The following is a 13,257-nucleotide window of genomic DNA, read 5'->3' as shown; positions in this document are numbered from 1 at the left end:
ATAATATTGCTATTGTATTTTTTCGAAGAAATGTTTGTTAAAAGAAAAGTCCAGCACCAGCTGGATTTAAACACACAACCCGTGAGTTGGTAATCGGGCACGTAGACCAGTGGGCTACAAGGGAAGTCACATGAAGAGAGTTGAATGATAAGTGTCGCATTTTAAATCATTTTTGTAGTTAGAAATTATGAAACGCCCTGTTAAAAGCAAGGGAGTTTTTATGCCCGTTGAAGTAAAACAAAATGCCTGACAAAGTATGGCTTGGACAGATTCCAAGTGCTTGTACAAATGTGCTAAAGAAATTATACTTTGAGTATACAGCTTGTCCAAAGTCATTCATTATTAATACTATTAGTAATATCTTCGGTAAAGGCTTTGATGCATAAATATTTCTGATAAAGGTAGGTTGTGTACTTTTGTCCAACCGAGCAATCATGCTTTCATAAAATATACCAACATTTTAATGACTGATGATTAACATGCTGTAATACACAGGTTAAAATTAAAAGCTCAAATGCTGTACATGAGAAGTTAAGCTCCCCCTGGAGGTTTTACAAGGTGACGCCGGATACTTTCCGGCATGACGTCAAATGACGCGATTAACCGCGTGATACTGCGTGATACCGCGACACGCCCACCGGGGTATGCCGCGAAATGCCCCACCCATTTTGAATGGCTGCATCTGTACATATTTTTCAGGTGTGAATGTGTATTTTCAGAATAAATTTCAAAACTAAATCATTGGCTTGGTTTACTAGTATTCTTACTGTCATGTTCTTTACCACCCCTGGGTGCTATAGGTGGACTGGTGTCACATTATGGGCGATACTCTGCTTTGCACCCACTGCTTGCCAGGATTGTTCCAGTTCCACCACAACCCTGAATCGAGTGGATGGGTATATTAATGTATATTAATCATCTTACATATTCCTGTTCTTCACTCTATAGGCATCCTCTCACGAGGCACCAGTAAATGTAGGGGTTTTGTGCTTAACTGGGACAATTATTAATTATAGCAGCAAGTCACAAAACTTATTCTTTTGATGGCTATTAGAATCAACCTTGCAGGATAACTCAAACAACGCACACACGCAGATACTAATACACAACAATACATTTATTAATACAAAAAATGTGCATAAACATAACAGATCTTATAGAGGGGGTTAGCAGTATACAAAAGGTATATATTCAATCACGAAGAGTTACAAACCAAGAGGGACATACATTCCATATATCATTCATTTAGACCATTTTGTAAATGAACTTTGTTACAACTTGTACATTAGATACTCAAAAGCAAGTACATGACTCATAGGAATTAAATTGCTATCAACTCAGGTTGAGGTAACAATTGAATTCTCGAGCTGTAATGCAGAAAGTTGAATACTCATCCGCTCTATGGGGATTCAGATCTCCCGCGGATGCAAAGAAGCAGTGGCAGGCTGTTGCCGTGTCCAATCGGTGCTCTCTGGCCTGGTGCAAGGCAGTGCTGGTTCGACTTGAGAGAAGGAGAAGGAGGGAGAGATTTCTGCTGAGGTGCGCTGCTGATGCTCTCTGAAGACCTGTGTTGGCTGAAACTAGCAGAGTTTGCACACAGAAAAGTCACACTCTTTAGACAGGAATAAGACCGGTTCGTTCCCGATGTAGCGCGAGTCCTGAATACTGATATTCAGCTGTCCACAGTTCCAACCGTAGTTCACTTGTTGATCAGGTGAGCATTCGCGGTGGGTTCACGAGGCTTGCTGCTGGGCTAACCTCGGGTGGATCCTTTGGTTACACGCTGGCAACCTCCATTCTCAACTCTTAGAACAAGGAAAAGTCCTGGCACTGGGACACACTGGCCATTACGTGACTGTCTGAGCCGAGTCTGAGGATGTCCAGGAGGAGCTGGAGTTGTACCTGGAGGAACTACGGTCGCTCATTGGTTGAAAGTTCGTTGGGCATTCAAGAATCATTTCGTGACTTACTGCTACAATTAACAATTGTCCCGGGAAATGCACAAACCCCTACAGTTATTGGTGCCCCGTGTGAGGATGAGTAACCATGAACTCTGACCTTGGGGTTGTAAACCACTTGGGATGAGACTCTCCCTTGGAATCTCCCAGACAGCAAGGCACCAGCGATGACCATTCACGTGTCTCAGCTTTGGGAGTTGTTCCTTATCAGAACACACTGTCAGCTAGAAAAACACCTTAAATGTGAACCAAATGGAATTGCCTCTCTGTGTCCAGCACCACTTGAGATGAGGGAGAGAGAGACTGGCAAGGGAGCAGCAAACTTAATTCCTGTATTTTAATAAACCTTGCCGCTACAACGGTCTCTCTCCTGAGTGAATGCGCTGGTGGGTTTTTAAGTCACTTGACAGACAAAACTCTTCCCAAACTGACTGCAGCTGAACGTTCTCTCTCCTGTGTGAATGTGCTGGTGGGTTTTTAAGCCACCTGACCGACTAAAACTCTTCCCACACTGACTGCAGCTGAACAGTCTCTCTCCTGTGTGAATGCGCTGGTGGGTTTTTAAGTTACTTGACTGACTAAAACTCTTCCCACACTGACTGCAGGTGAACGGTCTCTCTGCCGTGTGAATGCGCTGGTGGGTTTTTAAGTTATTTGATTGACTAAAACTCTTCCCACACTGACTGCAGCTGAATGGTCTCTCTCCTGTGTGACTGCACTGGTGGTCTATTAAGTTACTTGACTGACTAAAACTCTTCCCACACTGACTGCAGCTGAACAGTCTCTCTCCTATGTGAATGCGCTGGTGGGTTTTTAAGTTACTTGATTGACTAAAACTCTTCCCACACTGACTGCAGCTGAATGGTCTCTCGCCTGTGTGAATGGGGTGATGCCTTTTTAAGTGACTTGCCTGACTAAAACTCTTCCCACACTGACTGCAGCTGAAAGGTCTCTCTCCTGTGTGAATGCGCTGGTGGTCTATTAAGTTACTTGACTTACTAAAACTCTTCCCACAATGACTGCAGCTGAAAGGTCTCTCTGCTGTGTGAAGGTGCTGGTAGGGTTTTGAAATGCTAGACTGACAGAAAAGCTGCTCCTCCCCGTGCCATAATGGCAGTTTGTCCACTCCATCTGAGCAAGGCCTTGAGTGATTCTTCCTCATCCTCTGATCGTGCTGGAGTCTCTTATTCTGCAAATGCTCCATGGAATGGCCTTGCTCTGTGTGCTGAAACAGAGCTGTGTTTTCTCCACCGTGACCTTCAGTATGCTGCTCAGCAGTGTGAATCATCTGGGGCTCCTTCTCCAGCTCTCTGACACTTAAGCCGTCCAGTTCATTCAGCTGTTTCTCTCTTTGCCCAAGAACAGACATCCTCTCCCATTCATTAAAACTTTCAACAATTTTCTCAGTAACCAGATTATTAAACCTGTGTGTAAACTCAACAGAATCTAAGGGATCATATGATTGTTTTAGACTGTGCAATGACAGTCTCTCCACTTGAACAGAACAAGGCCTAATTCTTATCAAGCCCTGTAGGAGCTGCTGTTGCTCCTCCCTGTACTGACTCTTCTCAGTGTGCTGTGACTCAGTACTTTTCTCTTTACCAGACACATCAGTCTGCTTCTCTGCAGGGTCAATCAACTTGGGATCCATATCCTGCTCTGTAAGATATAAAACATCCAGTTTTTTACTGTGCTCTTGTACAGAGACGCAGCCAAGTTCATTACAACTTTGTGTAATATTGATTGTGTCCAGATTATTCATCTTCTCTGTAAAATCATCACATACTAAGAGCCCAGGTGGCTCACTCTCAGGCTCTGTCTTCATCATGGGCACAGAGTCCAGATCCTTGACACTCTGTCTGCTGTCTGTGTGCTGCTCACTAAGTGCCTCTTTCCCTTCTGCGGCAGTGAGCTCTGTCTCCTGCATCAGACTGGAGCTCCAGTCCTCCTTCCTGTGCTGCTGTTCAAGAAGAGCCCTTTCCCCAGCATCGGAGAGAACACTGGCCTCTGAGCCTGTAAACAAAGGACAAGAAGACACGACCTTTATAAGAATAAACTTTATTTTATAGTTTTATACCTATAAAGAAGTGGCTTCTCAAAGCATTTTACAGAATGCCAACAACAAAAAATACACAAAATTAGCACGATGAGAATACACAGTTAGAGGAGACAGTAGACAGTGGTACTAAGTACAGTAGGAGCAGAGGGGTACAGAACAGTTAAATAAAGGCTTTTCTGAAGAAAAAGTTTTTGAGTCTGGATTTGGAGTTTAGAGAAGGTGACTCTCCGATATCCTTAGGGAGAGAGTTCCAGAGCTTGGGGGGATAACAGGTGAAGGCCATGTCACCCATACAATGTAGACAGGCTTGGGGGACAGTAAGGAGAGCAGAATTAGAAGAGCGAAGGTTGTGAGGTGGGGAGTAGGGTGATAACTCAGACAGGTACCGAGCCATGGAGAGTCTTATAGGTGAGCAGGAGGACTGTTAGGTCGATATGAAACTTGACAGGAAGCCAGTGCAAGGACTCCAGGATAGGAGTAACGTGATCATTTGTACTAGACCTGGTCAGGATTCTGGCTGCTGAATTTTGGACATACTGGAGTTTGTTCAATGGGGATTTAGAATCCCCAGAGAGTAGAGCGTTACAGTAGTCGATTCAAGATTAGACAACACTTTTCAGCCACAGTTAGTGATAACATAGGGCGTTGTCAAGCAATATTTATGAGGTGAATGAAAGATGTTCTGACAACATGCTGCACATGTGGGTCGAAGGTCAAATATCATCCACAAGTTTTTCAATTTAGACTGAAGCTCAAGTACAAGACCATCTACAGATAGAGTTACACATTGGTTTTACAAAGTTGATGGGTGGTGCCAATAAGCATGACTTCAGTCTTGTCACAGTTAAATGAAGGACATTTTGAGTCATCCAAGTTTTTATATCGGGGATACAAATAAATAGAATAGAGACAGCCACATCAGTGTCAGGTTTGATATGGATGTATATTTGAGTATCATCAGCATAGTAGTGATAGCTGAGGCCATGTGATCTTAAAAGCTTTAAACTACACACACGCATACAAGTACACTCACAATCAATTCGGGTTGTTTAAACATAGTGGAATAAGTGGGTATAAGGGCGTGTTCTGATTTAGCTTCGTCAGAAACCTAACTACCATGTAAAAAGTCTACTGTAATAATATCACAATTACATTACATTTACATTAACAGTGCACTGAGAGAGAGAGGGGTTCATACAGACACACTGACTGCACACTACAGGACATTAACACTGCACTGAGAGAGAGGGGTTAATACTACGCTGGGCAAACGTTCCGAGGTCAAATGCTTCCAGCACGGGGGTACCTTTAAAGCGGAGATGACGGCACCGAAATTTTTTGGCGCGCCTTCTCTTTAAAGCCCTGGCCAAATATGAAGACAGTACGTACAGTTATAATTCAAACAGAATTAAAAACTACACATCCCAGTTACCATGGTGGTGCTTGTGATCATTGCGTTTAACCAACGAAACAGGGCGAAAAATCAGTCACATGACTTTGGGGCAGAGTTTCGAAAGCTTAACCTATCAGCAACAAAGCGAAATTTACACGATAGGCTACCTCAAACTGTCAGTTACACGACTGTGTATGTCGCTTAAGCCACTCCTATTTGGCATTTTAGTTATGGAGGTGAGAAGACGCCCCCCCCCCCCTCTGGGTGTCTGATTTGCCGCCATCTTTAACTGTTCACTGTCCGAATCGTAGTAGCTACGCGTATGAAATGAAGTTAATCCCAGCTACAAAACATATATTTTTGTGGTAAGAGGGTGCAAAACATCAGTATTTACTGCTATTAATTACTGTACGATTTATAGTTGAAATATGAGCCTAGATATAAAGTTAAAATCTCGATAAAGCAATGTAGGAAATAGAGAAAATAAATCCTTTCTGACATCTAAAATCAGTTTCGATCAAGGTCTCTAAAACGAACAAGAAAAAGAGGATTTTCGGAGGGCAATTACGCTGTGTTTATATAGAATAACTGATTTAGGAGCAATCTAATTTCTTGTTCGTATAAAACAGTGAAATGTCAGCTGCAAAAGATCGCACCAGAAACGGCACTCTCTCTGCCTGTCATAGACGTTCAGGAAAGGCTGAATGAAGTCATGTCAAGTACAATAATTCGGTGATCAATAATAACAGTTGTAGGACAAGAAACAAAAGATAGTGAAAACTTAAGGCTAAAACTCAAATTCATTCTACAAATTAATGCAAATGAAAATTCAGGACGTTTAAGTGCTAGAGGTGTAAAAAATACAAAAATGCACATGGGCAAAAAGTTTTAGAAATGGAGCAGGTGTTGCTTTGAAATAAGCAAACAGAAAAAAAGCCATGACTACAGTGCAGAAGAGGGATGCAGGAACACTTGCTTAGATATACAAAAAAATCACAAAAAGGTGTATGTTACAAAAGAACATGCAAACATGTTCATCATGTATATGAACATGTACATCAATTTCCCTTCGCGATCAATAAAGTCTTATCTATAAACATGAAACAGAGTGAGGAATCAGAAAATTATCATGCATAAAAAACAGCAATTCTGTCAGTGAGCCCTAAATGAATTAATAGCAACCATGGTTTCATGGAGGGCTTCTCAGATAGTTGGGCATTCAGGTAGATTGGCAGGTGAAAGGATCTGTAAACATATTTTGTTAAAGCAAGTCAGTTTTTTCCACAACACATAAAATACATTTTTCCAAGTTTAGCCTTTGTCACTAATGAAACCACTAAAGAAAGACATAAATATAGGAATCTTAAGATTTTTTTTATTCAATGTTGGTAGCAGGATGAACTGTCAGGTTGAGCTAAGTGTATATTTTGTCGCAGAGTTGCTGCAAGATGTTAACAGTGAAAAAAGGTATTTAGAAATGAGTTATTTCAAGAAGAACATTTTCAGAATAATTGCAAATCTAGCAGGATAGAGAAAGCACAGAAAACAGGCAGTTAGATTGATCAGATTAGTATGAAAAGTCATTTAGCAAAGGGAATGAGAAGAGTGACAAACTAGTATACTTTAGATCTTTTTTTCTGAACCAGGGAAAATCTGATCATGTTTCTCTAATTTCTGAACCAGGGAAAATCTGATCATGTTTCTCTATAACAATAATAAAAAACTTTATTTTATATATCACCATTAAAGGTGGCATCTCAAAGCAATACAGTAGATATAAAAACAGATAAAAGGACCACAGATTACAAAGTAAATACATATAAGAAAGACAAGCAGTTAGAGGTGCTACCAAAATTAGAAAACAAAGCAGATACAGACACTAAGTCTTCTGAAAAGAAAGGTTCTGAGGTTAGATTTAAATGCATTTAGGGTACGTGACTGATATCACTGGGAATACAAATTGAGAGCTCTGGGGTGCAGCTAGAGAAGACCCTGTCACCCACAGAATGTAGATGTTCTTGAGGACAGCTAGAAGACCAGAGTCAGACGGACAAAGGTGGGGAGTAGACAGATAATAAGCCATATACTGTAGGTACTGAATGAGGATAAGGATTTTGAAGTTGACTCGAAACCTGATAGGTAACCAGTGCAAGGACTTGAAAACAGGTGTAATGCATCCCTGATAGGATTTTTGCTGTCATATTCTGAACATATTGAAGATTGCTCAGTGTGGATTTAATTTCCCCAGTGAACAGGATGTGCATTTATTAATTCTAGAAAAAAAAGCCTTTCTTGATTTCTCTAGTTCTTAGTTTCTCTAGTTCCCTTTAAAATAAACTATTATTCTACAATGCAGAGTATTACATGGCCAGTATGTGTTGGCTGAGTTATTGCAGGATAAAAGACTAGAGATGTTGGTAAGAAGAAGATAATTTGGGGAAAGCTGAGGAATACACTGATAACAAGCACACTTCCTAATGGAGTTAGGCATACTTTTGATGAAGATGATGAAGTTAACAGACTGTATGTTTACATAGATACTGAAATGAGGATTGTATTTTAGATTTTGTGTAGTTGCTGGCATTGAACTGTGTGTTGGATGCACATGAATTGAAGGAATGGGCAAACATAGCTGATGCGGATCCACAGAGCCAGCATATTAAGATGTTTATAATTAGAGGCAATTTGTTTAAATAACTAGGTATGGATACTGATGTGCAAGAGAGGTGGAAAGGCTGTTTCCTTAAGCCAGCACTATAAAATATTTTATTCTCAGTGAGATGCTACCATTTCATAATGGGTTTCTAACATTGTGTATAGTTCCATCCACACAGTGCCTTTACTTCCATCCATTTCTAATCTCTTTATCCAGTACAGAGGATTTGGAGCCTATCCCAGTAAGCAACGGACACAAGGCAGAATACACCCTGGACATAGCGCCAGTCCATCACAGGACAGACAGACACAAACACACACACACACACCAGGGCCAGTTTTCCCATAAACCAATTAACTTACCAGTATGTTTTGGAGTGCGAGAGGGAGTCATATCACACATATGGAGAAAAACCATGTAACCTAGAGAGAACATGTAAACCCCACACACACTGCCAGGATGGCAGGAATTGAACCTAGGACCCCAGTGCTGCAAGATAGCAATGCTAACCACTTCGCCACCATTATAAATGGATGGATATCTTAGTTATCTTTCTAGTTCACAGGTTTGCATGCATAATTTAATTTTGAAAGCCACTGAGACATCAGGTACTACTGTTGTATTTATGAAAAAGAAACAAAACAAAAAACATACTAACAACTGTGCCATCCAACTCCTTAGTTAATGCATTTTATTATTCATAAACAGTTAACATTGTTAGCAAAATATTTTGAATTATATTTAACCCTATTTTTTCTTTAGTTTTGTATTTAACTTATTATATGATAGTCAGACTTAATGTATATTTGAACAATGAAAAAATATTTTTACAAGATGCGGGGGAAAGTGCAACAACTTATTACAGTGCTAAATTTAATATTATTGATTGCTAATAGTTTATGCTAACACCTAACTTTCTTAATTAGATGTATTTAAAACAGTGAACTAAGTGTAACATACTATTCAGAAATACAATCGAGAATAGTTTTGTGGTGTTTGTATGGATGAAACGTTTCTAAAATGTATAACGTAACAAAATTAAAGACGATTAAAATCTGTAATCTTTCCACTTGTAATGTCATTAGACAGAACAAGAAGTTTCTGCTTTGTCTAAGGATGGTATCAAAAAGTAGTCTAAGTGGTGAGAAAGCTGTGCTTAACGATAATTAAGTGACTTAAAAGTAAAAAGAGATGCTTCATATTGCTTGATTGATTTTAAAAACTAAGTTATAAATGCAGACGCGATCGCTGCCATAAGCGCTCCAGGCAGCAGAACGTTCGTTCTGTACTGCTGCGCTCTGCGCCTCCTCCCTCTCTCGGTGCCGCGCCCCTCTCTGACGGAGCGCAGTGGGCGGTACGCTATTTTCAGAGCCTCTGATTGGGAAAAAAAGACCTGCTGATCAGTTTCACACACCAGGAAGAGAAAAGAATGGGATTTTTTCTCTTTGAAACGTGTGTTGTCTTTATGAAATTCGTGTATTTTAAACGTTTAATTAAGAAGTAAAAACCTTACAGCGTACACAAAGATTCTGAGCTGATCACGAGGAAGAAAAATCACCTATTTTTCGCGCATAAAAAGTGGTTTTTAACTCTCGAAACCTGTTTTTATATGTTTTTTTAAAGTCGTGCAATGTCTAAGTTAAGCAGGAACACATCATTATATCTCATTTTTTTATTTATTTTTTAAAAATTTTAAAAATCGTTTGCCCAGCCTATTAATACAGACACACTGACTGGACATTACAGTACTTTAAAACTGCACAGAGAGAGGCGGGTTAATACATACACAATGACTGGACACTACAGTACATGAACACTGCACTGAGAGAGAGGGGTTAATACAGACACACTGACTGGACACTCCAGTACATTAACACTGCACTGAGAGAGAGAGGGGTTCATACAGACACACTGACTGGACACTCCAGTACATGAACACTGACCTGAGAGAGAGAGGGGTTCATACTGACTGGACACTCCAGTACATGAACACTGCACTGAGAGATAGGGGTGAATACAGACAGACTGAATGGACGTAACAGCATGTAAACACTGCACTGAGAAGAGAGGGATTAATACAGACACAGTGACTGCACATTACAGTACTTTAAAACTGCACAGAGAGAGGCGGGTTAATCCATACACAATAACCGGACACAACAGGAAAAAGACTGCACTGAAAGAGGGCTACACACAGGCACTGCGACTGGACAATACAGCACATTAACACTGCAATCAGAGAAAGGGGTTAATAGACACACACTGACTGACTGGACACTACAGCACATTAACATTGCAATCAGAGAAAGGGATTAATACAGACACACTGACTGCACATTACATTACTTTAAAACTGCACAGAGAGAGGCAGGTTAATACAGACACTGACTGGACACTGCAGGACATAAAGACTGCACTGAGAGAGAGGGGTGAATACAGACACAGTAACTGGACACTACAGCACATTAACACTGCACTGAAAGAGGGGTTAACACAGACTGACTGGACACTATAGGACATTAACACTGCAATCAAAGAAAGGGGTTAATACAGACACACTGACTGCACACTACAGGTCATTAACACTGCATTGAGAAAGAGAGGGATTAATAGAGACACACTGCACATTACAGTAATTTAAACTGCACAGAGAGAGTCGTGTTAATACAGACACACTTACTGCACAGTACAGTACATAAACAATGCACTTAGAGACAGAGGGGTTAATACAGACACACTGGATTAATATTCCAGAGGAGTTAAAACAGACACAGACCCTGGACGACAGTAATACTTAAACCAATTAAATAATGTCTATATACACAATCATTAGTATACTTATAAAATTTAGACCAATACAACGTAAATACAATATTTATTAATGATGTTTCCTAATGACGTTGGAGTACAAATTGATTCAAAAGTGAAACAATTGTTGAATGTGAACGAGGTGTTTTCAGCACCGTAACCGGACAAAACAGTTCAGTTTCCAATAAAGAATCCCGTTGCTACATCACACGTCTGTCCCACGTCACTCAGCATCTCTCCACTATACTCTCACCAGTGAGGAAAGTTTGATGACGGTTTGATACTTTGTTAGAACGCGTACTGATAATGAGAAGGTTTACTATTGTGAGATGTTTTTTTTTTTAAATAAAGTTTGTTGTTTAAAAAATCTCACCATTGAGTTAGTTATAGACACTGGTTTTTAACAAACACACACTCTGACTTCATACAAGTCACCACACTGACCTGAGAGCTGCAGTTCCGTGTCCATTTCTTCTTTTATTTCTGCAGTGACTTCACAGAGAAGCGTGTGTCCAACACGATCTGTCTGTCCCTGATCTCCTCCTGCTCCCGACTCCTTCTCGCACAGCTGCAATCTCACCTTCAGGCTCTCGTTCTCCTTCTTCAGCTGCGCCATTTCACTCCCGACACTGTCCTCCACACACTGTGTGATTTTAATCACGGCCCGTCTCACCAGAGTTTGGACGCTGCGGAGTTTGTCTTGAAACTCGTCATCAGAGTCAGAAATTCTGTTTCCAAAAACTTCTGACATTTCATACACAATCGATTTGAGCAAAACCTGCATGAACGAGTCAAGCTGGGTTTGCAGATTTAACAAGCACTCCGCCATCCTTCTTCAGAGTCGATCAGAAACAAAGGCTGACTTGCGATGTTTAAACAGAACTGCTTCTTTATTTTTATTCTTCACAGATTCTGTTGTCAGGGCTGTGCTCTGTTCAAGCATAAACACAGTTGACAAGATGCTACGTTTTCAGAAACTGAAGTTATTAAAAAAAACAACTTTCTTCTTTATAGAAAAAAAATCATTCAAGCACCCACAGTACGCTGTGTAGCGCCGTGTGATGACGTCAGTCGTTAGCGCGGCCGCGGCTTCAAAACAACCGAGAAGCGGAGCTGAGAAAGAGGAGTTTCTGCAGACGGATATAAACGTCACTGCACCTCCTAGCGCCACCTAGTCAAGAGGAGTGAATCACCTGCGACTTGCACCGTTCGTAAGTGTGAATTTTGTGAAACGGAACAGATTTATTGTTTTGCCCTACCACAACGAAAACGTCTCCCTTTGCAGGTTTTTGGTTAAAGAAAAAAATGCTGTCATATTCTTCCCAGCTGGCAGTATTTATTCTGCATCATAAGCAAAATTTGTATTTCATATTTCGCAAATTGTATGCATTTCTCGAAAAACACGTTGTCCCAAGAAAGGAAATAAATACTTCCATTAACAAAATCAAGCCATATGTGATTGTCCTTAATGATACATTCTGTATGACAAGACAGGAAGAAACGCACCTCAGGATTCCAGACACAGGATCTCCTGTTTATTGAGAGAAGTTTTAACCATCTGTCAGTTTTCATGTCCAAGGAGCTCAATTTGCATTCCATGTACAACAGCGTGTCCTCTACACCCGCCACTGAAGCACAGCACAGGCTCAGCATCTTGACATCTCCCTAACAGAGACACGCAGAGACCTTTTGGTGGGCAGTGGCTCAAAAGGGGAGAAGAGACAATTTCTAGAGCAGGATTTGTTAAGTTGGAGTATTCTGGACACAAATCAGTGCCCGCTTGTATTTCTGTGTTTTTTTTAATTTTACAAAAAGTTTAAATGTGACTTTTAAGGCATTATAATTCACAACCTTGGCAAAAAATGGTTGTCCATAATTGTTGATTATGTTTGATTAACAGTAAAAATATGACAACCCCTCTACTGAGCATATACTTTATTTTCCTGATGTAACAGATCTTAACAAGAGGGCAAAGTAAATAAAATAATTAGCATCTAATTACATGCAATACCAAATGCAATCTCTTTCCATCTTAAGAGCAAGGGTTCACATGATACATCAATTCAATTTTTTTTCCCAAAAAAGTGTGTATTGTGGGACAAATAATCAGGAAGTCGCTATAAATTATCATCTGGTACCAATTTATTTATGTATATCAGAATCAATGATGCTCCAGGAGATGCTGGAACTCATTATCTCAACATGACTCTGCTGTATAAGTATGCTGACCTATTGTGCCACCGGAGCAGCATGAGTCCCTCTCCTCACACAGACTGACGCTGCACAAACAGGGTGAAACAAGCAGGGTTTTGGCTGTAGATCCATCTCTACATGAGGGAAGGGGACAGTAATACAGCAAGGAAAAGACAGGAGAAGACACTGA

General features: G+C 40.5%; 2 protein-coding genes and 1 pseudogene across 3 annotated transcripts in view; 1 reads left to right on the top strand and 2 right to left on the bottom strand.

The window, feature by feature from the left end:
• Positions 1-13,257, top strand: part of LOC148666183 (antigen WC1.1-like) — a 648,305-nt gene that overhangs the window by 116,763 nt on the left and 518,285 nt on the right. The window lies entirely within an intron of this gene.
• LOC148666241 (CD5 antigen-like) overlaps positions 1-13,257 on the bottom strand; it is a 191,635-nt gene that overhangs the window by 38,130 nt on the left and 140,248 nt on the right. The window lies entirely within an intron of this gene.
• LOC148666258 (uncharacterized) lies at positions 1,099-11,927 on the bottom strand (annotated as a pseudogene). Its single transcript, XR_015936616.1, has 2 exons — positions 11,319-11,927; positions 1,099-3,971 (listed from the first exon to the last, which is right to left on the bottom strand). The product of XR_015936616.1 is annotated as an uncharacterized LOC148666258 (transcript).

This window comes from Lepisosteus platostomus, chromosome 5 (genome assembly GCF_059453375.1).
Source record: "Lepisosteus platostomus isolate fLepPlt1 chromosome 5, fLepPlt1.hap1, whole genome shotgun sequence".
In the NCBI taxonomy this organism is placed as follows: domain Eukaryota; kingdom Metazoa; phylum Chordata; class Actinopteri; order Semionotiformes; family Lepisosteidae; genus Lepisosteus; species Lepisosteus platostomus.
This window is presented reverse-complemented; position numbering and strand designations above follow the sequence as displayed.